The sequence below is a fragment of the Equus quagga genome, chromosome 4, assembly GCF_021613505.1.
Source record: "Equus quagga isolate Etosha38 chromosome 4, UCLA_HA_Equagga_1.0, whole genome shotgun sequence".
NCBI classification, from domain to species: Eukaryota; Metazoa; Chordata; class Mammalia; order Perissodactyla; family Equidae; genus Equus; species Equus quagga.
In genome coordinates, this window is record NC_060270.1 from 16,313,454 (window position 1) to 16,339,357 (window position 25,904).

Consider the following 25,904-nt stretch of genomic DNA (forward strand, 5'->3'; position numbering starts at 1 on the left):
ACAGATTGAGAAAGAAAACAGGTGGCTATAACACTAAGTCTTAGGGCTTTCCTGTTTTTCTACCTCACCTCTCTCTCCCAACCATCCTTCAGTCAGATTCCCCATTCTTGCCTTCACAACTGAACAGGCAGCTTGAGAGAGGCCAAGTAAGTGCGCTTTCAAAACCAGGTGGCCCAAGGACTGATTGTTGGCTGGTGACCCAGATCCCTGTCTTGTTAGAAGTAACCCTGGAGGTAATGGGCCATAGACGGGAGGAAGGCGCACCTCCTCGGCTTCTTTCTCCTCTGCCTCAGGGGAGAGGACCTGCTCAGGGAAGTCTGAGCTCAGCTAGATTTTCTACCTGCATCACTCAAGCTCCTCCAGCTGTCTGAGTTTAGTCGGTGTGACCGCGCCCTTTTAGAACTCATTTCCTTTGTTCCCATCTTTACATTTAGTAATTCAGCCCCACATATATCCACTTAACTTAATAAATGCCTATAGGCCCTATGTTCACTTTGTTACGATTCGCACGAATTTTTACATAAGAGAATTCCTTCTTGTTCCAACTTCCATCAGGTCTGTTACATGCCTAAAATATTTCATCAGGCTACTGTTTCTACTTTTTTTTTTTTGCTTATGTAAAACAAATTCTCTTTGCCAGATTAAAGAATCATGGTGAATCCTCTATAACTATACCAACACAAAATAGGGCCCCAGAGGAAAGCCCCAATAACCCAGGAACGAATATTCAGGAAGTCAGCAGACAAATTCCAAGTTCTTGCTGAGTCCCCCATGCATATGCACCATGATAATAGGAGCACATATTTTCTTTTAGAGCTTACTATGTTTTAAGTTTTAACTACTTTATATATATTATTTCATTTAATCCTCACAACAACCCTATGGTGCAGGTAGTAGTATTATCCTCATTTTTCAAATGAGGAAACTGAGGCCAAAGAAATTAAGAAATTTGCTCAAGGCCACATAGGCAATTGGTGATAGAGCAGGCGTTTGAACCCAGTAGCCTGGTTCTAGAGCTCACACTCTTCTCCGCTTCACAATATTGCATTCCTTGCCCCTGAATGAAGTCTGGCCCTTAGGTGTCCCTGGGTCTGCTGTCAAGCTGTGTGAAAAGGCATGCCCAGTATGCCCTCCAGCTGCTTCGACCCCTATCCATGAGTTAGCAGGGTTTTCATGTTTCCGGGCCTTGGACTTCAGTTCAGCCTCAGTCACCTACCAGAGAACATCTTTTTTTAAGAACAACACAAGAGATACAACTCGTCCTGGCACTAAAATGTAGAATTTTCTATATACAATTGTACTACCACCCAGGTCTCTTTCCTTTAAGTAAAACAGCAAGCCCTAAAAATGGCTAAGTCTCTGATAAAATCACCATCTCTGAGCAGGATGGATTTATTAAAAATTTTTTTCCACACAGGTGAAAACACTCTTTAAACATACATTTGCTCATAGCACCAGTCACAACTATATCACTGGAGATGTCATCTATGACAAAGAGTTGTCTTCTTTCTGATAATTCTGGGAAGCAGCTCTATCACAATTATCATAATAATTAATACCCATGTAGTGTTTCAAAGTGTACAAACTCTTTCACATGGAACATCTCATTTACCCCTCACAACAACCCTATATGTTTTCAGGACAGGTCCTGTGATTACTATTTGATGTAAGAGGAAGTTGAGGCACTCAAAGTGTCTAAATGATTTGCCCAAAGCTTTACACAGCTAGTAAGTGGCAGGGTTGGGAGTAGAACCCACGCCCCTTGATGCTTTTTTCGCTGCATCACACTGGATGGCTGAGGACCGGAACCTGGATTGCTCAAAGACCTAGCGCCATCCTAACTCTCAGGACATGGAAGATCCTGTGGGATCCTAATTCTCATAGAAGAAAAGACAAAGACAGTGAAAGTGGTCATGGAGGTTGCTTTAGAGATGGAAATGGTCAACAGCAAAAGCCCTCATGTTACACACACATACACACACACAGACACAATACACAGAAGCTCATGAGAAAAATTCAAACTGTTTGTTTGAATTTTGACTAAACTGGTCAAATCTATCTAAACAATCAGGTAACCCCACAGAGAAAATTACAAAAAATTTGTCTGTTAAGTAGTCTGAGTTATGATTATTGCAGTACTGTTGTCACCAACTTCCTTAAAAACCACAGACTCAAACCTGCACACATATCTAACCTGATCTGACAAGCCTAGTTGGATTTTTATAGACAATTTTAAACACCTCCCTGAGCACACGGGTCCTCCACTGCAGTGAGCAGCCATGAAAGGCTGAATTGGTTTTGCTGACACGGGTACAGAGGCCATGGGGGACCCTGCCTATCCATTCAAGCGCGCCTCGTTCTTCCAGCACACAATGCTAAAGCAATTCCTTTCCCAGGCTTTCTTTTATTTTTAACACTAATACAGTGGGAAAAAGTTTCTGCCACAGCGAGGCAATGTCCAGGCTTTTGTGAAACACGTCCTTTTCATCCAATGGGCATTAATGTATAGATTCCAATGGAATAAATCTGAAATACTCTACTGTAGAAGATTTGTTCCCCATTGAAAACAAATCTTGATTAGATGGTTATTCAGGGACTGTATAGGGAGGAATGGTGTGAAAATGCTCACTCCATTCTTTCCTAGATTGGCACTGAATAGGCATTTGGGCTATTCAAAAAAAAAAAAAAAAAAGAAAAAACCCTAAACTCTACAAAACCATACAACTTTACAAAGATTATGTGTATTTGGGGACGCCACCTCACCCTCCAGAAAAACCCCACAGTGGTGTGAACATAGAACTGATGGAGCAAAATGAAAAAGGTGATAAAAATAGTTCTCTGTGTGTTTTAAAGTAACAACCTACCTCCTTTCCACTGGAGTGAAAATATAGACTCAGCCTGTAACGGCAATTCGCTAGAAACATGCGCGTAATTCTATTACTGAAAGCAATCCTGCATTCTAAGTGATTGTGTTCTGTGAGTGAGCACAATATGGATGGGGCGGACGCAGGAGTGAGTAGTGGAGGGAAATCTGCTTGTAGTGAAGTAGGTGATAGAGGGCCCGGCTCTCTATCTTGTAGGAATCCAGCTCCTGCCTGGCCCTTCCACCGCGGGTGTCCAGGAATAGGCCTTAGCATGAGAATAAAATGCTGCCTGTGCACAAGGGAAAAGGAACAAGAAAGGAAACAGCAGGCCATACAATCTCTTTTAATTAGGTGTGAAATGCAGTCCTTCCTCAGACCGGATATATAAAATGAGACTAGTGCAGGGGTGAGGTGTATAGAGGGAGAAGGGAATTTGAAGTCTGTGACTTGGGAGGAAACACCAGCTTTCAAATTAAAAGCATTGTGAATTTCGGTCAAGCCAACAGGTCTAAGTCAAGTGGCAGGGCCGAAAAGCCCTTGAGCTTTCAATCTGGGCCACCAGGCTCACTTGAGGTAAGTGGGTCAGCACATGAAATAGAGCTAGGTGGCCAGGCCTCCGCAGCCTGGCCTCTTATATCACACTCTTTTCCACATGGTACCTTGATACCTTTAGTACGCTGAGGTTGCTCTTTCATATATCAGGTGATTAGTGATGATCTTAAGCTACTGCATGTTGGTGCTACTTACCAAGTTGGTCACACCAGGAAAGAGCCAGTCATGCTGGAGAAAGAAGGGTTGTGTGTGGTCATTCAGCCCTTTTACTCCTCAAATCTACATCTGTTGCCCTGCCAGGGTCAAGACCTCATTTGTGTCTACTTTATCTCTATGCTGAGGGGGACTTGCTGAGCCTCTGCACTATAGAAGGATAGAGGTTGCTTCCTCATAGCTTCCACCCTCTAAGGCACATGGTCCTGTATGTCCTTATCCTCTCTTTCTGTCTCACTGGCATCTTCACAATGTTTAGAGGGTGGCTGGGGGCACTGGGGAAATCACTTGAGCAAGTGGAAGGTGGTAGGCTGAACAAGACCTCTTTCTCCTACCCTGGCTCCATACACCTAGCATATCCCAGCTGTCACTGCCCTTGTAGGCAAACTATGGGAGGTCATCAGCCTATGGGAAGGAGAGCAGCCCCGCTTTACTTACCCATTCCTGGGTGAAAAGGGGGATGTGTTGGGCTGTCTCCCAATGAAAGTTCTCCTCTGTCTTCCAGATTATCTAAGCCCAGGGTACAAGAACCATCAGAGATGTCATTTTTTTTCCCCTTAATCATCAGTAGCAGAATTCTTCTCATAAAACATAGATCAATTGTTCAACCTTCAGAAATTTCACTTTCAAACATATTTTCAGGAATACACCACCTATGAAAGTTGGGAACAGCCTGTATGTGCTTTTACAGCCGATGCTTATAATTTTAGCTGGACAGAGGTATGAAAATTACTAACTTGTTTAAAGTGTTTACAACACCATTCTATTTATGATCTCAACACTGTAGTTGTGTACATCTTTTATATTATTTGAATTTTCATTCATACATGTAGTTCACACATGTAATGAATTTTAATTCCTTCTGGAGCACATTTTAAGTATTTAAAGGTCCTTACAAAGTGTATGTGTAGAGCCAGCCCTGATGGCCTAGTGGTTAAAGTTCAATGCACTCCACTCCAGGGACTCGGGCCCGGTTCCTGAGTGCAGAACCATACCACTCGTCTGTCAGTAGCCATGCCGTGGCCATGGCTCACATAGAAAAACTAGAAGGACTTACAACTAGAATATACAACTATGTACTTGGCCTTGGGGGAGGGAAAAAAAAGAGAGGGAGAGGAAGATTGGCAAAAGATATTAAGTCAGGGCAAATCTTTACCAGCAAAAAAAGAAAAAAAGTATGTGTAGTCTTTAAGAGGTAGCCACATTTTTTCGTGAGTAGACGTTTCTACTCTCATAGGGATAAGGTCAGAAGCTTTCATTAGGCTCTCAAAGAGGTCTGTGTTGCCCTCAAATTAAGACTCATGAACTGAGATTCAAGCATCTCTCTTGATACTTTCAATCATCTCAACTGCTTTCAATAATCACAACCTCTGAAACTCATGCCACCTGCACTACGAGCATCAGGCCTGTGGAGCTAATATTTCCCATTGACTTAAGTTGAGCTGACCTTATTTTATATGATAAACTCAACCGTCTTAGCCAAAGTGACAGAAGTTACCTTTCAGAAGAGAATGATTTAAAAACAAAAATAGGATCGATAGGGAAGAGAGCAAAAAAGAGAGGAGAAAGGTAGATAATAAAATACGAACGTGGGCTGAAATCTGGAGGAATGGAACAGGGCCAGAGAGTTGTATAATTGCTGAGGCCAAATGTTATTTAGGAAAATTTGGTTTGAATCAGGTTTTTATCAAAGTGGATACCCTTTGACAGCTAACAAATCCACAGAAGAACGAGGAAATGCCCTTTAACTTTTTTTGATTGCTAAAAATTAGAATTGTGGTATAAGTTGAATAAAAGGTAAATACAAACTCGATGTGCACTTCTGATGCAGCCAGCAAGATGGAGTTCACCTGAAAGTTCTGTACTGCTTCAAATAGGAAGCCTGCTTTTCTTTCTTTTTCTCTCCCTTCCTTCCCCGTCCCTCCTTCCCTTTTTCCTTCCATCCCTCCTTCCTTCTTTTCTTCCTTCCTTCATTACTCTCTCCCCCTCCCCTCCCCCTTCCTTCCTTTCTTTCTTCCCTCCCTCCCTCCCTTCCTTCTTTTCTTTCTTCTTTCCTTCCCTCTGTTACATCATCAAGTTTTATTCAGCTTCCAGTCTGGGGAACAAGGGTGCCAAATTGTGAACTGGGAAACATTTCTCCCATGGTCTTCAGGCCCATCTCCACATCTGGACTGATCTTCCCTACCTGACCTCCTTTCCCTCTTTCCACACTACCAAAAAGCAAAAGCTTTAGACTTTGTCTGAAGGCTGGGAATAGATTGATATTACTAGTGAGATCTTCAGGTCCAGAGGAAGAAGCAGTTCCAGGGGAGCCTCTTCACTGGGCTCTGGAGGCTCAGTTTCCCTGCCAGCCCAGGTCTTTGGTTTGCCTGATTTCAAATGAAGTCTGCTGTCATCTACAAGAGGGGACTAAGAAATGCCTGCCCATACATCTAACATTGCAAATACAACTGATTTATGGATAAAGCCACTTTGGGGTGGCTTGAATTTTCACCTATTCATTAGTGAAACATTTACTAAGAACGCCCCAGTGTAAATGGACCCATAAGGACATAGATGATCTGAAATCTAAAACAGTGGAAGAAATGCATCCCTAAGGACCTCTGATATTTGAAATGTACGTTAATCAATCAACTTTTCCGTTCTGCTTTTTGGACTCTGTGAATGTCATAACTGGAGCTCAGAATACAAATTTAGGCCATATTTTAGCAACTATATAGGACCTAATGGTATGCTTTTTCTATGTAAAATTTACCCCCAACCTCATTCTACTGTCAATTCCTTATTTTACTTCTACTCCAATTTCTTTTTGATAGTTCTATATAAATATATTTTCCTACATATTTATTAATGTATTGAATATTCTTTCCAGCCAACTTAAACCCCTTTAGTTATAAAGTGCGGATAACATCAAACAACTAATCAACAAGTAATTGAACATCTACTTCATGGAACCAATTCCAAACGTAAGTGAAAGCTTCAGTGTTGGGTATTGTCAAGCCACATGCTTTATGAATTTCTATACTTTGGGCATCTGATTCCAGTGGAATAAAACACTGAAAGTTCAAACACCTTCTTTACTCTGTTATAGTCCAGCTTGTGAGAGCTAAGGTTTAACTGTGTGAACAAAGGCACAGGATAGCTATAATTCCAGACAACACTCTGAAAGACACCTGTGCCCTCATTCCAAAGCTGAAACGAAATGGCTTCTTCCTGACGAGGGAGGACCTGCTGGGACTGAGGAGAAAAGTCAATGAAATCTGCGGTTGATGCCTTTAAATCCTCTTATATCGTAAACCTTCTGAGACACCTTTTAGGAGTTTGATTTTTTTTTTTTCTCTAAAGCTCTTTCCTTACAAATTTAGCTCCTGCCCTATTGTAACCTTCTCCTTTGTTCCCTAAATCTGGGGAACAAAAACACAGAGATGCTGCGTCCGTGGGTGGGATACAAAAGTGAACAAAAGGATCTACTTAAATTCAGAGTGTGCAGTTTGAACCTGGCTTTGGATAGGCCTTGAAGAGGGATCTCTATGTTCAAATATTCAGTTCGTAAGTTAGTCCTTTCTTTTGCTTGAAAAGAAATTATAAATTTAAAACGTGTTTCTATAAAAACCAGCATCTTCTTACTAACCTGTTCTTCTTTTGATCTCGACATCATCATATACTTATTTTAAAGGAAAAACAAATTTTTCACGTTACTGAGTTCAAAGATCCAGCATAACTCCCAGGAATGGCATTCCTTTGGAAAATATCATCAACTGATGATGAAGCATAGTTAGGTAAGAAATTAATTGTTTGACTTTGGGAAAACTTTCATCTGAACTTCAATGAGTGAGAAAACAGAACCCCATAGTGTCATTTTAGAAAAGCTTTCTGACTGAAATAATCAGAGATTCCCAATTCACAGAACTTCCTTTAGTCCTCTGTGGCTGCACTGTCTGAAACTGCTTTTGAAGCAGACCTTCAGATTCACGCTCTAATGTTCACTTTGCTTGTGTCTTCCTAGAAAAAATAAGTTGCTTCCATTGTGACAATTGGTTTCAAGCACTGCTCTCTTTGTTGGTAGGAGGGCGCCAAACTATTTCTCTAAGGAAAGTGTGGACTTGAGTCGTGATAGATCGTTTTACTGAGGAATGAAGACCTTCCATCTCAAAACGACAAGGAAAAGCCAAGGAAAAAGCTAAATTTGTTTTGCTGGATGACTGGTTATGATGGAAGCACAGTTTAAGCATCTTAAACTGATGTGGGCCGGTTTAAGAAAGTAGCTGAAACTATGTCTCAACAGCCCATCCAGGGGAATATCTTATAGAACTAGGACAGGATTTCCTTAAAAAACAATCAGATGTAGGGGCTGGCCCCGTGGCCGAGTGGTTAAGTTCGCGCGCTCCGCTGCAGGCGGCCCAGTGTTTCGTCGGTTCGAATCCTGGGCGTGGACATGGCACTGCTCATCAGACCACGCTGAGGCAGCGTCCCACATGCCACAACTAGAGGAACCCACAACGAGAAATATACAACTATGTACTGGGGGGCTTTGGGGAGAAAAAGGAAAAAATAAAATCTTTAAAAAAAAAAAAACAATCAGATGTATCTTCCTTTTGGCTCATGGTGAGATGAAGAAGGAACTAAATAAGTATTGTCAGAATCTAAAACCTTGGGAGGCACTGATCAATAAGTGAAGTGGAAGGCACTCTTCATGATTGTTCTAAGAAAGAGTAACATACTGTATTTTTATTTTGTTTATTTTTATTATATTCTTTATATATGCTTTTAAATAATGTTTTATTATATTATTTATATATTACAGGAAAAAACATATTAAGCCATAAGAATCTTCTATAGCTCTAGGTAACATTCTAATTATCTCATCTCACTTCACCAATTTGATTTAATCTTAATTTCTCATTTTTCCCCAAATAAAACCTCTGTGCCAATCCAAGAAGTTGGACATTTTGCTGTCTCTTGAATGTATTGCATTCATTCTCAATTCTTTTCTTCTGCTGAATTTGTCCTGAGTTCTGAAATTATTGTGCTTTCGCTACTTACCAAATCTTATGTACCATCCGAGAACCCTATTCAAAGTTCTTCCTTTTGTGGCTCCTTCTTTGGTTACTGGAGTCTGTCTTGAGTTCTCTCCTTTCCTAGTTCCCACTGGTTGGTGAAGTAATAAACTGAAACATTAGTTTCTGGTTTTTTTCCCCACTGAATTAGAAAACTTTCATAATAGGCAATTAAGAAAGGCCAAGCCTTGCACACAGTTCTGGGCTCCCTCGCCCCTGGGAGTTGTGGCTTCAGAGCCCAAATCAGAAGTTAAGCCCCAAAAACAAAGCCTCAAGACAAAGGGCTTTGTTTTTTTGAATGCAGCTCCTTTAAGGGCAATTAAGCTGGGCCCTTCCTGGGGTGAGGAGGGGAGCCTGGTGCTGTGGAATTATACTGAGTTGGCCTGACAGGGGAGGAAAATCATCAACTTCCCTTCAAATGGGGAAGGTGCCAAGGTTTGAGGTTCCCGCTTGCACACAACTCCAGTTGGGGTAATTGCTTGGCACCCTTCAGGAGGCTGGACATAAAAAGGCACTATCTTGAGAGGAACTGTGATAGTCGTGGGGCTGGGTCCATGCTCAGTAGCAAGCACCACTGTGAAGGGCATCTCTAAACCCAGCTATTGCAGCAGTGCCTGGTAGTCAGATGGATCAGGTTCAGTGGCATCCTTGTTGGGTAGACAAGTGACGTCAATGATGGAGACCACCATGGACCAAGGATCTGACCCCTCCCTGGATTCCATGAGGCAAGTCTAAGCGAGGGAAGGGAACCCTGAAACTTGACTGCATTTCTTGCTAACTTAGTGATAGGGGCCTTGGGTTTAATTTTCTTTAGAGAAATAAGGAAACGTTTCTTGCACCTGAATGTTGTGAAATAAATCTGAACTTCCAACAACATGTACCACACAATTTAGTCCTTAACAGTATATTATTGCTTATTGTCTCTTTTCATTTTTTTCATTTGTGTCTGTTTTATATCTGTAAGGATACTCTAAGCTTCCTGAAGGCTAGTACCTTGCCTTGTTAAAACTACAACCACAGCTACAACTTATTGGATCCCTCACGCTGCCCAATATATTTCTGTACAGTGAGTAGGTCCTATCTGAGTATTTGTTTGGCAACTCTCCTTTGCATTTCAAAAACATGCTGACAATAAATGGGAACCTTAGGTGCGCCTTTTCTCTGACATATGTCTACATGTTGTAGCCCCCGGGGGGTCTTTCCATCCCCAAAGTTCCACGTAATGTTCTTCTCCCTGTCCTTTATTACCCTACCCATCTCATCGGGAAATAGCCACAGTTCTATTTTCAGTATGAATTTAAGGTCCAAGAGTTGGTTTTTTACGTGTTCACTGAGTTTTCCCCAAACTGTGCTCATTCATTTATGATTTCTGACACATGCCACACTCTCTCCATCTTCCTGATTCCATTTCCCCCAAGAGATAGCTCATTGGATCCTCCTGTCAGCCGAAGATTCAGTGGAATTCTAAGTCCGCCACACCTTGTAACCCAAAGTGAGAAGAGAAGACCAATCTGTGATGTGTTATAAAAATGATCAGGCCGAACTCCCACCACTCTTGCCTAACTTAAGGAAGCTACCTTGCTTGTTACAGAGACATCTGTCAATCAGCTTTGATCACAGGTATTTAAATTTGCATAAACAGTGTCAGGGATTGTTTAGAATATATTTTCACTTGATGGCCACTGGGTGTCCTCATTTACAAAGTAAATATGCAATATTTAGTGTAGGTCATCAGAGAGAATAAAAAACACTAGGTTTCTCTTCGGCCTTTATACACATTGGGTATAAATTTACTGCTGAACTCACAACGAGGTCACATATTACTCCTGTTTAAAAGCCTTCATGTCAAACTGTTAAAGTTTATAACCAAAAGTAACTTCTGCAGGTTCCAGACACCAATTTACAAGGCAGTTTCCTCAATAGAGGAGACTGTGATCAAGCTATTAGAATGAGCCCTTATTCATTTGAAAATTGGCATGGGATTTTGACTATCTGCCGAGAGAGCCAGCAGAGAGGAGCAGAGAAGGTCTTAATTTATTCTTGAAAGAAAAGAGAACACCAAATATCTCTATGGGATATTTGTTAGATTCTGTTTTTATCTCAACTTTTCTGAAAACCAATTAAAAATAATAATGAGAAAGATAAAATATGTCTTCTGCCTGGAAAACCTGAAATAATGTGAAAGATAGGACAATGAGCTGGGTCTCATAATGATTATCAACCATTTCATATCTAAAGACAAAGGATTAAGTTATTCCTTTGTGGACCAGTTATCCCACCTGTGAAATGAAGATGCTTGTGCTTCACAGGGATGTTGTAGGACAAATGAAATAGACTATGGAGGCATGTAGGCTTCCTAGGAAGAGAAACTGTACACAAGATCGATTTAAGGCATTACTAATAGTCTAACAGCTTTGTGACTTGTCCCTGACGGCAGACAGGAGTCAAGGCCAGAGCTCACGCAGCCGACGAATCTTTACTGATTCAACTACTCCAAGGTGCTCAATGTGATGCACTACTGGGCAACCACATTGTGTGCTCCAAAGTGATTTTTGCATGCCTAGGATTGTCAATGCTCCTAAATTTACATTACATACAGGTCTGATGAGATTCTTTCTTTGCACGGCCAAAAGGATTTCCACCTCATCACCTTGCAAATACTCAAACTTGAGATACAGAACTACTACTGAATGTATAACAATACTTGCCTTCAAATGTTGCACTTAACCAACTAGCTAATGTTTTTCAAAATCAAAGTTAACTTTACTGTAATATTTTTTTTCACTGTTCTATTTCCCCTGCTTAATAATTATTGTTTGGCATGTCATTTCAGTATATAAATTAGGATACAATTCTGTGCCATGACCAACAATTTATACAGATGATACCAGGGAAACTACGAAGCTCCAAGAGCTATTCCCTGCCTTGCAGAGATGTTCTCTGGTCTTACTGGCTTTGCTTAACAGCCTTTCCTGTTTTTAAAGGACCACCCACCCAAGCCTCTAGTACAGTCGCCTGTAACTCTTAATCAACTGTTTAAATCTGGGACAATGCACAATAGCCAGGTCACTTACACCCTGAGATTCTACTAAAGGATCACAGTGCACTCAAAGTGTATGGACGTCTCTCATTTCTTCTAAAGATCCTTAAATTCCTGGGATGTCTAGCATTTTCTGACTCTTTAATTAGTAGATTCATTTTTGAACTACTGTAACCCCAAAGACACATATCTGCAGGGTCCTCCTGACTGCGTTCTCCCCTAAGCCTTTTCTCCTTTCAATTTCCTTAGTTTGCTCCTTTAATTTCACTTTTAGAACTTCTTGAGGCTCGGTGGCTGAACACCACACAGCGCAGGTCTTATCTGATGTGCCGGCGCCTGGTGTGGTCTAAGACACACTGGTGTTTTGTTCGTGAAGTACAGGACTGATGTTCTAAACCCTAGACTCCAACACAAAGGAGATCATTAGCTCGTTTTAAGTGTCTCTTTTCTTCCCTCCCGGCCTCCTCCTTCCCACCCCAATACTTCCTTAGTTCTATGCACTGGCAGCAGATGGCAACCATATTCCAAAGCTGAGTGTATACAAAATCACGTCATGGAGAACAGAGTGGCTTCAAAGTTAGCTTTCTATTCAAGTGGGATGGCGGAGACTTCTGGAGGAGTGAACTCATCTCTCATTCATTTAATCCTCTATTCATTCAACCGGGAATTTGTTTTCCTACACATCCGTCTACTGTCCAGCCAGTTGAGGGAGGGCGGGCATGAAGAACTCTCTTGAGGGCCCTTCCAGCGGGAGGGCACGAAGATTCCATGCCAAGCTCTTGTTTCCCTGGACCAGCTCTGCCTGCTGCTGATCAAATCCTGCCATTCCCATGAGAGGAGCTTCGGAGCACTGTGTGGGGGGCAGATTTCTCAAGAACTGTCTCCTTGCTAGATTGACAGTCACATGCTGTGTTCCCCAGACAAAGATTAGACCCAGGAAAGGGGTGAAACAAGGAGGAGGGTGTGGGGTTGCAAACAAGTGAGCAGGATGGTAGGACAGTAATGGAGGTGAGAGTGGCAAAACCTTTCCCTGTTTGTTGTTTCAAGGTTTGCTGGAGCTTTCGCCTAATCATCTGTTTAAGCATCTTGAAAATAAGTGTCTATTTTCATGATATCTATCAAAAACAGGCACCAGATTCTACTACAAAGTTGACCTTCACCCTGCCATATTGCTACTAGAATCAAAACATGCAGCAGTCCACAATCAACAGAAAGCGATTCTGCTTTCCCAGCATACAAACCAGAGGGTCTCTGTGATCCTCTTTGTTTTGAAGGTTTGCCGAATGAAAAAGAATCAGGTGAGAAATCAGTACCTATACTTTTACACATGAGTGAAATGCTCACAAATGCACTATTCTCTTCCTTTTGCTCCTTCTCCCCACCACATCCATTCATTCAACAAATATTTGCTGAGTACCCACTACAGCTATGCACTCTGCTAGGTGCTGAGGATCCAGCAATGAACAAGATAGACAGGATTTCTGCCCTCAGGAATTCTTCCGCCTGGCCAAAATAAGCATTTAATAATTTAACTGCTAGAATGTTATTTGAGGAACAGGAATAATTCATCTTACCTAGTATTTCTTCTGAATCTTTCTCAAACATATTTCTTGAAATCTCCTTTTACCGAGAAACTCTGGCTTTTAAAGCTCTCTCTTTCTATTGTTATATTCATTCCTTTCTTGGCTACAATGTTGAGAGTTCAGCTTGCAACTGCTATCTTTTTTTCTTTTTTCTTTTTGGTGGGACTATAACCCTGAGGATCATTACTTTTCAAGCTACACATATATTTTCTCTGTAAATATTGTACCATCTAATTTGTGTCTTTGGATTCTGCTGATTAGCCATCAACATGTGATTTAAGGAAGACTGCATACGAGATGCAGAAATCATGACTCGGTAAGTTCTTATTTTAAAGCTCTGACTTGGGATTTATACAGACTCGCACACAATCGAGGTTAGCATTTGATCTGCAAACATTACTAAGAGACTTGTAGCTCAAGTTCCACACTCAGGTGTCTCTGGAACTCCATACGCAGCAGCAAAATTGCTCCAGAGTTGAGAAGCAATTGTCCACAATCATCTCCACGCATGATCAACACCCACGTGGGCACCGCGGGACACAAGGCTCACTAAGGACAATGAGCCAACAAGTCTTACTGAATTTCTTAAGATGCCATTTTTTTCTCCCTACTGCAAACTGCTTCAGAAGGGAAGCAGGTCAGAGAGTGGGGTGATTAAGAGCAATCCTCCTCTGCAGTGTAACATTTAGTCTTCTAACTTTACCTCTATTTTGAATTATTTCAAAATATTCCGAAGCCATCAGGCAGACTTTCTTTCAAACAAGATAAAAGATGTATTTCTTTGGTTGTAAGTACATCTCTTTGCAAGGGGCTCTCTGATGTGCCAGCCCAGCAGGTTGCCCATTCTAAGGGTCCGATGTTTTGGTCTTTTCAGCTATTAGGGCTGGAAGGTGGCTATGGTGAGAGGACCCCTAAGGGCACACAGTAAGGGCACGCACAGGCTCTACAACGCATTCTGAGGAAAGACAGTGCACAAGTCCATTGTCTATAATTTGGAAGTCTCCCATGGATTAGAATGCACTGGAGGACAAGAAGGAACGTAATAGGTTAATACTATAATAGAATGCAAATAATACTTGAAACCTTCCCTACACCAGGAAGAAAACATTCAGAAAGGTTTTTTTCACTTCTCCGAGCCACAGTTTCCTAATCTGTAAAACGGGGTGTTTTGTGAGAATGATATAATGTATTTGACACAGAGTGGGTGCTTAGTGAATATTATTCCTTTTCTAATTTTAGAAAAATTCAGAGAAATGGGAGAATAAAAGAAAGCTCATGGAGAGGCTTCCCTGTCTCAGAAGGGACGGGAGGGCCGGGCCTTCTCCTGCTGGCAGGAGGGGAACGGCTCCCACACACTCTCCTCCTCAGAGCTGGGGCTTTTGTCTCGGTCATTCCCAGGGGGAAGCAAGGGCACCTGCTACAACCTGCATTTATGTTGCATCAATTTTTAGTACATATTCCCTTAATGATTTAAAACACTTAAACTATAGCTAATGCTCAAACTGACCGAGTGCTGGCTGTCTGTCTGGTGCTGTTTTAGGGGCTTCACAGAAAGCATTCCATTGAATTCTTATAATAACCCAATGACATAGATACTATTTTCACTCTCATTATGCATATGAGGAAATGGGAACACAGGAGCTTAGGTAAAGGCATGTAAAATGCATTCATACGCTGAAGTTCACATTAGAAAGAGCAAACAACTAGACCATGGGGCTGAGATTTTCTGAGCAATACACGGTCCAAATCTTAGTCCATTATCAACATGTTCAAGAAATAGCTTCAGATGTCTGTTATCATCCTGCCCTGCCCTGCGGGCATATTGAAGGGACCTGAAAGAGCGTCGGGAGTCAGTCTGCATTTGGATGCTAGCATCGGACTTCTCCTTCCTGCTTCTTAGTTTCCTCTGGAGGCCACGTTTGAGGATGCAGGTTCTGACCGGGATATGACATGGGGAAGGGGTTCTTTCATCCTTTTAGTTCCCTGACTCCAATAGAATGAAAGGTACACACTCGTGTCCCAGAACAGCACACCCATAGGCGTGCGTACGTGTGTGTGTGTGCACATCTTCTTAGGAAGTTCATGGACTCGGAGAGGGAGGTTCACTCATGGCACCAGTGGTGTCTAAGGCCTCCAGGTCAAGAATTCATCCTCTGGAGGGAGGGGCGTACCAACTGCCTAAACCCTCTGCTTGTGTCACTGCCCAAGGACGCCAAGTCTGCTCGGGAGTGCCTCTCTCAGCCTTTAACTCAGGATTACGAGGCTGCTTCAGGAACCCAGGATCCAGTCACCCCTCTGGTATGTGTAGGTCAGGAATAAAATGGAATCGGCTAGATTTCTGGGCATTTTCTTAAAATTGGAAAAAACACCCAGGCCTGCCTGGAGAGATGTACAGTATTTCCCCGAGGAAAGTATTTCCCTCCATCCTTTCTGCTGGGGTTAATTTCTAACGGTTGAAGTTCAGCATTTGCATGTGTCCTTTCCATGAGACATGGAATTTATGCTCTGTAGCTCAAATTCACATACACCTTTGTTCCATTGTCTCCCTTATATCCAAGTACACAGCTGAGATATGATGCAAAGAGAAAATAACTGACTATACAGGAAAGGAAATGATTACAGCAAAAATCTGAATGACAAAGTTAACTTGTTAATTCTTCAAATTCTTCATGTTGTGGGCTACGTGCCACACCAAGCTTTCTTAAAAATTCTGTACGCCCTGATTTAATGCTGCCTGAGATCTTGATATAAAACTGATAACATGAACCTCGCCCAAACCACTGAAGAGAAATGAGAAGGAGGAAATTCCTTTTTGGGGTTGGAGAGGAGAGGAAAATCTCCTCAAGGTCTATTTTGACGTCAACTATGAATTCATTCTTCCTTGTGAAATTATAAGGAGTCATATTCAAAATTCTTCCGTGTGATTATTTATATAACTTCCAGTAGTGATAAAATAATTTTCTTATTTAGTTTTACAGATTATTTAATGGCAGAGTAAAGTAACATTTGATTCAGTTGGTTCCAGAGAAGCATTCTGAAATAGAAGTAATTGTAGATATGTGTGTCCAGGTGACGGTGGCATTAGGAGTGTCTTTAACTATCAAAGAGTGCAAAGTAAATGACTTGAAAAGGCCACACAAATAATGAACTTGAGGACGTACAATGAAGGAATATATGAGAACAACACATAGGTTAGTTATTAGTAACTACAGAGCTACCTGAATTGGACCTATCATGAAAAAAGTTCAGAAAAGGTGGCATTTTAAAAGGAGTATGCTTTCAGATAACTTGCTTAAAATTTTTTTAAAAAATGTAAATGCCCAAAGTATACAATACCTGTCCTTTGCCTAAAGCTCAGAGATTACTGAGGGTAAGTGAGTATTTGTGAAGACATCCGAAGAAGACATGGAGCAATTCTTTCACAGCATTAGTTCTTATCAGCTAAAAGGAAGAGAAAGCAACGTTGGGAAGAAGTAGAGAAAGAACTAATAGAATAAAATTACTGACTCTTTGGCTTTGGGTAGTGACTTCAAATTTTCCTTACACATATTTATCATTCCAACCGCCCTGTAAAATGGGAGGTCTAATTCTCTCTCACCTCGCCTATTTAATGGCAGAGTCTCTTAAACACTGGTTTTTATTCTTCAGTCTATAAATGGGCTGGCGACTCCTGTATTGTAAAAATCTTCAGTACCCTGCTTTTGCGTTACCTGTTCGTTATTTCTTTTGAAAGGACTAAGCTTCTTTAAAAAGCACTTTACAATTGTTGCTTCCCCATTCTTCCTCTGTTTGCTCCTGACGACTTTTCATGGTGTTTTTGTCATGGATCTGACTCTGCTCTCTTGACAGCCTCCAGGAAGCTGCCAATCCTTGGTGCCCCCAGCACCCAACACTGCTGACCCTGCCCCTCCCTGAGGGTCTCTCTGCGCTATCCTGGTTTTCCTCCTATATCTCAGACCCTCTTTCCCTTTCCTCCTTTGACAGTACTTCATGCTTTTTCTTTTCTTTTTTTTTTTTAATCACTTATTGTAAATATTCCCCAAGGTTCTATTTTCCTTTTTTCTCTCAACAAAGTTGTCTTTGAATTTACTCTGACATTCACAGTTTAAAGTATGGCCTCATGACCAAAGTGTTTGTTGCCCTATTTCCAATCTCCTGCTGTGCTCCAGCCCCCTATTTGTGACTCCGTGTTAGTTGTCTCCACTGGGTCTACCCCTGGGATCTCACACTCAGCACTGTATAAAACTGAACTGCATACTATTCTTCAAAACACTTCCTCTTCATCTTCTCTTTTTGATATCTTGGAGTGATCTTGGGTAATTTCCTCTCTTTTACCCAATAGTCAGCTCCCAGAGCTGTCCCCTCTCATCCACAAAGTCCGCTGAACCTGAATCGTCCCCATTCCTCTTGTCACCAGCCCCCTTCAGGCTACCAATAGTCTGAACTACTGACAAAGCTCCCTGGGCTCTCTCTTCCCTCCAGTCACCCCTTCCCACATCCAGGCATGTTCCACATCCTTGATGTTAAATTAGATCTTCCCATAGCAAAGTCCTGGTCATGGCAACCCTTACTGAAAACCCTTCCACAGCTCTGCACCAGAAGGCAAACTCCTTCTGCCTTACCCTAGAGCCTCACCTCTGATAAAATTCTGTTCATCTTCCAAGAGCTCAAATGGAACCTTCTCTGATAAAGTGAACTGGATGCTACTCTTAACTGGATTATAATGTATCTTATGAACTTTCTAACTTCTATCTAAGATAATACTAATTTGAGGACATGTACTAAGTTGTAAGATTCTTGGTGGCAGGGTCTGCTTGTTTCCACCTTTGTCCTCCTTCAGAACTCAGCATTCTGCCAGCCACATAGGACACACTCTACACAAGCTTGCCATGTGAGTGCATCAATGCTCTTGTGCATCCAGGTATACGGGGACGTATCTGTAAGCACCCTGCAGGGCGGCTGTTTGTAAATGTCTTATCTTCTCTATGGGACTCAAAGTCTCTGAGCGTAGGGCTCCAGTTTATAAAGCTGCCTCTTGCACGATACTAGCCTTGGTCCACCACACTGAAAGCATTCAGTAAACTGTTGGATGAATAGTCCTCACTCCCTTTTCGTTCAGAAAACAGAAGTTCTCTTAGAAGCAGACTCAGTAACAGACAGCATCATATGGAGGGAGGAGGCGCACGGTTCTATTTTGGCTCTTCCACTCACCATGCTGGGAACCTTCTGGTGTGACACTTGCCCTTTTTGGGCCTCGGTTTCCTTATCTGTAGAATAATGGGTTTAGACCAGGTAAGCTTTAATCTCTTTCAGTGCTGATAAAAAGTTCTACCTGGTACACAATCCTTAGAGAGAACAAAGGATATAGAAGCAGAAGAAAAGCAAAAAAGAAAGCAGAAAGTGCTTACTCAGCGATGAGGTGATAAGGGGTGTGACTATGGTACCTTGTGTGAGGTAGTTTGTAGAAGGATCTGACTTCAAATTTCCTTAAAGCAAGGAATTCGTAGAATCTTTATGAATGCTCTCACATGATCCTGAATGATACATCTCCAAGGGAAGTCATGCATGCGTTATTTATTTATTTTTTAAAGTCAGGATGTGAGAAGCCCTGGCAGATACGGAGGAACACTAATTTTATATAAGGGAATTTGCCACGAGCAGAGGAAGCACATATGAAACTGTCACTAGCAGCTGCAGATAAGAATTAAAGATGTCCTCCAGCAAGAGATGAGATGGCAAGATGAAGAATAGAGCCCTGAAAACCAGCAGTTGGTCGTAACAATTCTGTGTGGACAATCATAAGCACATTCATGCAATATCCGGGAGAGCAATATGGCCTGGCATAACTCGAGGCAATGGGCCACGAGACCAGATTTGCCAAGGGACCTGGGAGGACTTCTTAAGAGGACAGATTGCTAGAATCTGGGAGACTACGAGTCAATGAGAAGAGTTCCAGCATGACACTGAGAGGTGACTCTGTGGCTCCAAGAATGCACCTTTCTCATCAAGAAAAGCTATTTTGAAATCTGCTCATCAATAAGTTATCAGCAGGTCCCTCAGAATACTTTCCTACCTCTACTGACTGCATGGAAATAAGGACAGTTTTTGCCCGTTAGGAAATAAATGGGCGTCTTGCTTTATTATTTATTTGGAAAGCAAATGTCTCTAAAAGGGACATACGGTTCAGCCCAGCTGAATTTTAATGATGGCAATGGTACTCAAATATAAACCATTCCATGATTAAAATGAGGCATCAGAAGGTCTGAGTACCGTAATTGAACCGCTTTGTTTTCTGAGAACACCGTGCTCTTTCTGTGCCTCTGCGGCTCTGCTTCTGTTCCTTCTGACTGGAATGCCACACCCTCCCTCTTCTACTTCACACACATTTCTTCCTCATGATCCAGGTCTAATGTCCCCTTCCCTGCGAAGCCCTTCCTACTGCTTCAGCTCCCTCCTTAGGAGCGCGGTAGCTTTTTGTTCATCGTTGAACACCTTAACACTGCATTTTTATGGCCCCTTTACAGGGTTACAAGCTTAGTAAAGTGTTTGGGAGGACTCTGAGTTCCTAAAGTGAGGGATGGCATCTTGTTTATACCTTTGCCCTTAGTCCTAGCTGAGGACTTGGCAGAAGCATGGGTTCAATTACATTCGCTGAATGACTGAATGAAAGAATGCATGAATGAATGAGGCAAGAGTGACTACCAGAAATTACTGCATCAAGGGGCCATGGAAGACATCCAATTAACTTAGCATTGTAGGGAGAGGGCAAGGTTTATTAAAAAAAGGGACAATTTTAAAAAAAGAGGTAGATGATGACATGAAACTCTAAGAAATATGATTTTTAAAAATAAATGTGTCCCCAGATATACAAAGTGGAACCTCCGGGAAAGAAGAACAAATAAAAAAATTAACTGGCCTTCCAATGTCTAAGCGCTGGACTAAACACTGAAACCTCTAAATAAGAGGGCATCCAAGGCAATAAAAACAATTCCAAAGAGACTGTGTATCAATTAACTCAGGCAGAAAGGTGACTTTCTAAAAAGGGAAATACTATCTTTAAAGAAATGAATCCACACTTAATAGGTAAGAGGTTTACTTGGTTAATGAAATAGCAGAAAACAGTTTCAAGTGTTAGCAATGAAAATGTAAATATAGAATTCTTTATCGGAAGTAGAATAAAGAGAATGTAGGACACTTTGGGGACAATGAGAACACTTAGTTCTACCAAAGATGCTCTATTTACTGTTTCACTGACATGGAATCTGTTAGAAAACGAATAGCAAGCCATAGGGTAATAACTATCTGTGGTTGCTTATTCCACCCCATTTTTTGGCTATATTTCTTCAGCAAATTAGTGTGACCCCAAAATGTTTTCAGGATTGTCCAACTTGTCCTAAATTCCATAAATAAACTCTTTCAGAGGATGCTGTTTTTTGCCATGTCTCTATTACGGTTCTTCACAGATGGACCATTTTTGTCCTTCCAAAGTCTAAGAATAACTCTTTCAGTTATCAAGACATACCAAAATCCAGTTCAGCTGCTCCTGTGGGATTCCAGTTCGTTCAGACACATCTGCTGAGATACATGCATTTGAATCCAAATGAAGCTTTTGTTTGATTATACATTTTGAACATTTATGGAGGTTTTTTCGGGGCCAAAATGTTTTTCATTTTTTTTGGCACTCCAGAGATCTTCAGTTATAAACACTGCCTTCTGAGCACCTCCAGCAGAAATCCAATCTTTTCATGCGAACAGGTGCCTCAGGAAGTTTTTGGAAGGTTTTACACTGAATCAGCTTTCCGATTGGAAACTTTCTGAACACGCAGTCAAATTTGCCAGAGACCTTCAGACTCGCTTGAGCAATCTTCACTCATACAGACATACATTCACACATACAGACAGCCCGAGTGAAGGCAAATCAGAGCCCTGGAAAAACCGAAGCATCTTTCTGAAAGTTTAAATACCATACGCCGCCACACTGCACGGAAAGCAATACATGACAGGAGTGATCGTGCACAAAAGCAAGAACAGAGGTTCAAATTCTTCATGAGCGTGTTCCCCTTCAAGTTTAAAACCTTAAAGCTTTACATGAGCATTTAAGCCACACATCCTTTCAGTCAAAATTCCATCTCACCCAGTTTCGAATAACTGCTGCAGTATTTGAGTTTTTAAACACCGTACCTTAGAGTACTGCTACCAATTCCTCTTACTCGCAAACTTGTTTAAACAGTTCTTTTGAAACAAACCCTTCCTTCTCCAACACAAATAAGTCAACAAGATTCAAAGCTAAAGGAAGAACAAAACACTACTTTCCAAATCGGGGGTGCTTTGGCAAAACCCATATCTTACCTGACTCCCTACAATTTTTCTGTTCCAGGTTGAACATAAACTGAAAAGTTGTGACAGAGTCAAGTAACTTTTTAAGCCTTAAGCCTGAAAAGTTATTACATAGCAAAATCCTTCCCGCATTGGGCGTGCCCAGAATTCGGGGGAAGTCTTCTTTCAAGTTGTTCTTATGGCCTGGACCAGATGCTCTAAGGTGGCCAGAAACCTTTGTCTACACCCACTTAGCAGATTTCTGGCTCTTTGTCAGGGACTAAGAGGTTTATTTGCAGGAATGAATCATTTCCTTCAAAATATCCTTTACCCTATTTACATGCTTGCATATTCCTTCCATTTTGTTTTCCCCCTGCAGCTTTACTAAGGAATTAATTATCTAGAAGAGCAGGAACATACAGTAAGTACATCTGAGATACAGGATGAGACACAGTATGTCATCTATTAGGCCTGGCTAAGACCAGCAGCTGATGCTAAATGGGAAGGAACATGCACCAAATGTTTTTTAATCACAAAGTTAGTAATTAATTGCTCTTTAAAATACATTTTATGCTTCTTTCTGTCTGTGTACATGAAATGCACATTTATTACATGCCAAAAATTACAACATTATGGTTTAAATGTGACTGGCACGGAAGTCCGGAAATCAGAGTTAATGTTCCCACAGCAACTTTAATTCTGTCCGTGTGCACATGTAGAGATCTAATCGTCTTCCGTTCCAGGATAATACATATAGACAGTTTGGGGAGGGAAGCTAAAGACCCATATCCTCAACTGTAGTTACAGGAAAAAACAAAGGATAAAAGCTGAGCTCCTTTCCACATAGGTGGACAAAAAACAACGTCCCCAGGCCGGGTGTTGTGCAGTCAAGGAATGAAAGACTTGGCTGTGGTACGGGCACTCAAGGGGACGGTTTCTGTTGCTGTGGGAACCTGAACTTTGCATTTCCTGACTTTGGGGTAATTAAAACGTCAGCCTTAATGTGGCATTAATGGAGTTTGCCATAAAAAAAATCCTCTTTGTTTTGTTCTCTGAAAAATTGCTTGAAAAGTTCAAACTGAACCAAGTGTACTAAAATTTTTAATCTCGGGGACTTGGACGGGTGAAGCAAAGGGCTGGGAGGGGGAAGGCCGATGAAGGCGGATGGCAAGACAGAGAGAGGGCAGAGCCCCCGGTCTCCTCGACGGTGTGCAGCTGCAGCAGTCATGCTACCTACAGAGCTAAAGTTAAACCCACCCACACAACAGTTTGGTGAGGAGTAAAGGTTAAATTAAAAATAAATAAAAACTGCTAAAGTGTAAGTGTGTCTTGGCAAGGACACAAAAAATGAGATAGGCTGATGAGGCCAGAGCAAAACACGGGAGGGTAAGTAACCACGGAAGTCAGCTTCCTACAAAAGAAAAGGTAGATCTACAGCCATAGGTAGGGAGGATGCCAAAGCGGGGAGAATCCCTTCTCTCTTCAAGGGGAGCCTTATTTGGGGGAAAACAAAATGGGAGAAATATGCAAGAAAAAGTTCTGGTCGCATCTATCATATGTTACATGTCTGTGCTCTGCTGTAGCTTCATAGTCCGCGAGAAGGGCTTCTCACGGGACAGCCTCATCGGCTCTCCTGATTTGATTGAGTCCTGTGTCAGCATGTGACGGGAGAGCTCGGCTCAGCTCACCCTTATCCCGTTCAGTGGGTAACTACTGTGTCAAACACCTAGGGGTTTTGTCGCCTTTGCATTCCGAAACTCATCTTAATGCCTCCTGTTATCATTGTCTGAGTTTGTTTACCGCTAGATTTTTAGAAACGGTGAAGAGGTGACAAGCTAGGAGATAACGGGGGAATATTGCTAAAAGGAAATTGTTGGTGCAGAGCAGCACACAGTTCAGTAGCAATCTTAACCTCATCGTCTCACAAAGGAAAGCATTTCTCAACCATATTCCTTCTTGTGTTGACCACGACTGGGATCTTTTGCCAGATTTGAAGTGGCTCAGCAGGTTGGATGGTCAACTGAGAATTTATGGGGTCAGACGTGGTCTGTGCCCTTTACATGCAACATACTGTGGCTTACACGCCCTCCTCAGTTCCTATGCAGAGCTGACGCTGCCTTTGTGGGGTTGCTTCCTCATTGTGTTTTATTACCTAGTCACCAATAGGAGTGGTTGCACATTTTCAAAATGCCCCTTTAGAGCCAGTAGTGACATCTCTGGGCTTGGAACAGAGCATCCAGGCTGCTCACAGTGACAGCAAATCCGTAAATACCCCTCAGTGTCTGAGTGACTTAACTACTGAGCATGTCATTCCTCTATCTGGGTGTCAATTTTCTCAGTTTTCTCATCTGTAAATTGGGAAGAAATATAATGACTGACAGGAAATGGGCAATAAGGCACGACTAAGAATAATTTTGCAAAACACATGACAAATGAAAAGGTGCTATAAAAACTCAGGCACTTGTGAAAGCTCAGAACACCATACACTGGTGGAATGTTTCTGAAGTTAAAGAGACTAGCAAGTCAAGGGCACTATTTTTAAATGCCCCAAATCTGCTAGTTCTAAATAGGAACTGAATATTTTACCTTAAAGAAATTAGGCTTTTAAATTAATCTATGGTAAGAATGACATTTGAAAGTAAAAAAAAAAAAAAAAAATCCTCTTGAATGCAAGAAGAGCATCCAAAAATTTTAACAGCTTAAAATAAACCTCTTTCCTGTCTTCTCTCAAGCAATCTCCAAATGGACAGATTTCTGTGAATCTTTCCTAAAAACAATTTTCTTCTAAGTGTAGGCTCAAATCAGGACAAACTACAATCCAAATATATTTGGAGAAAAGTATAATCAATTTAAACAACAGGTTGGGGCTGAGAAGACTAACACGTCTTAATGGCAAAATCAAAATGACTTTCTAAACAGCTGGAGATTAGGTTTCTCTTCCCTATTTGTTCTCCTTCCAACTGCATTCAGACACTGAGCTCAGATCCACTGGCTTCCTCCGGGTCACCAAGGAGCCGTGTATCGGCACCATGCTTGTACAGTTCTTTGTACATATTCCACGCTAACCCCAGGGCCTGGTGGGAGGATGCTCATGGTAAAGTACAATAAATGAAGCTCAGGGCTTTTACTATTCAGGAAAAGACTGATTTTGCTGCAACAGGGGATTTCTGGGCTAAGGCCATTCTATGCAATCTTCCCCATAAGGTGTGGCAGAAAGCCAGGCGACGAAGCTCTGTGTGCAGGGGCTCCAGGCCCTTCTCCGCAGGAACAGGCTACCTTCCTGGTAGATAGGGATAGTGTGCACATGTCTATGGGCACTGGGCCATGTTACTTTCCAATTCTTCCTGTAATTACTATTAGGCTGGAGATTGCTAGGCAACAAGGGCCAAGGATGTTACTATTACGACAGTCCACAGAACACAGTCCTGGCTTCTGACCCCCAGGTTTCCCTATGGAAGCAGCAACTTTGTACAAATCACACGGGCTGTAGAGATTTTGATCTTGTTACTTCTCTTTTCACTTTCTAGTGACAGCTGGAGTGTGGTCTCAGCCCAGCCACGAGCAGAACAAACTCCCTTCACCCCAACCCCAACCCTTAGGTCTTGTCCTTTTATCTAGAGACGATTATGATGAAGCAAGCAGAGAATGGAATCTCCCCAACTCATTCACCTCTTGCCCTCTTTGCAGAGTTCTACATTTGTTTTGTCAGAATAATAACAATAGGACATTTAGAATCTCATTTCCTAATTAATAATTTTTGTCTTCGTGGACAGGAAAAATGGATCCTTTTTGAAAATAAAACTTTCTTGGTCTTATCTTACTCATTCTAAAGAAGAATACGCCAACTTTGCCTGTTACAAGACATCCTCTATGGAGATCAGTTCAGAATAGTTGTTGGGTATCTCAAGACTAAAAGGAATATTCTTTACAATTGTACCCCAAAGTTATTCCATTCCTTTCCTTTGTCAACATACGTGTTTTTTCTCTCTGAGGTATTGGGTTACGTTTCAGAAACAGAAAACAATCTCCTAAACGTGATTTATCAACTTTCTTAAAATAGAATTTGAAGAAGTGACTCCCAGATTAGTGAGAAGACAGCAAAAATAAACAGCAATGGAGTGATTTCAATAGCGACGATCTCATTAAGCTGCCCATTTCCAAATTTAGCCTGTAGGCAGTTTTTTTAATTAAAAAATATTTTTAACCTGAATTCTTATTGGCTACGTGAAGTCTGGGTGGCTTCTGAATTCTTGGAAGCCATTCTCTTTTCTTCTGTAAA

At 41.6% G+C, this 25,904-nt stretch overlaps 1 protein-coding gene across 29 annotated transcripts in view; it reads right to left on the minus strand.

Annotated features, from left to right (window-relative positions):
• ZBTB20 (zinc finger and BTB domain containing 20) overlaps window positions 1-25,904 on the minus strand; it is a 770,585-nt gene that overhangs the window by 38,417 nt on the left and 706,264 nt on the right. The window lies entirely within an intron of this gene.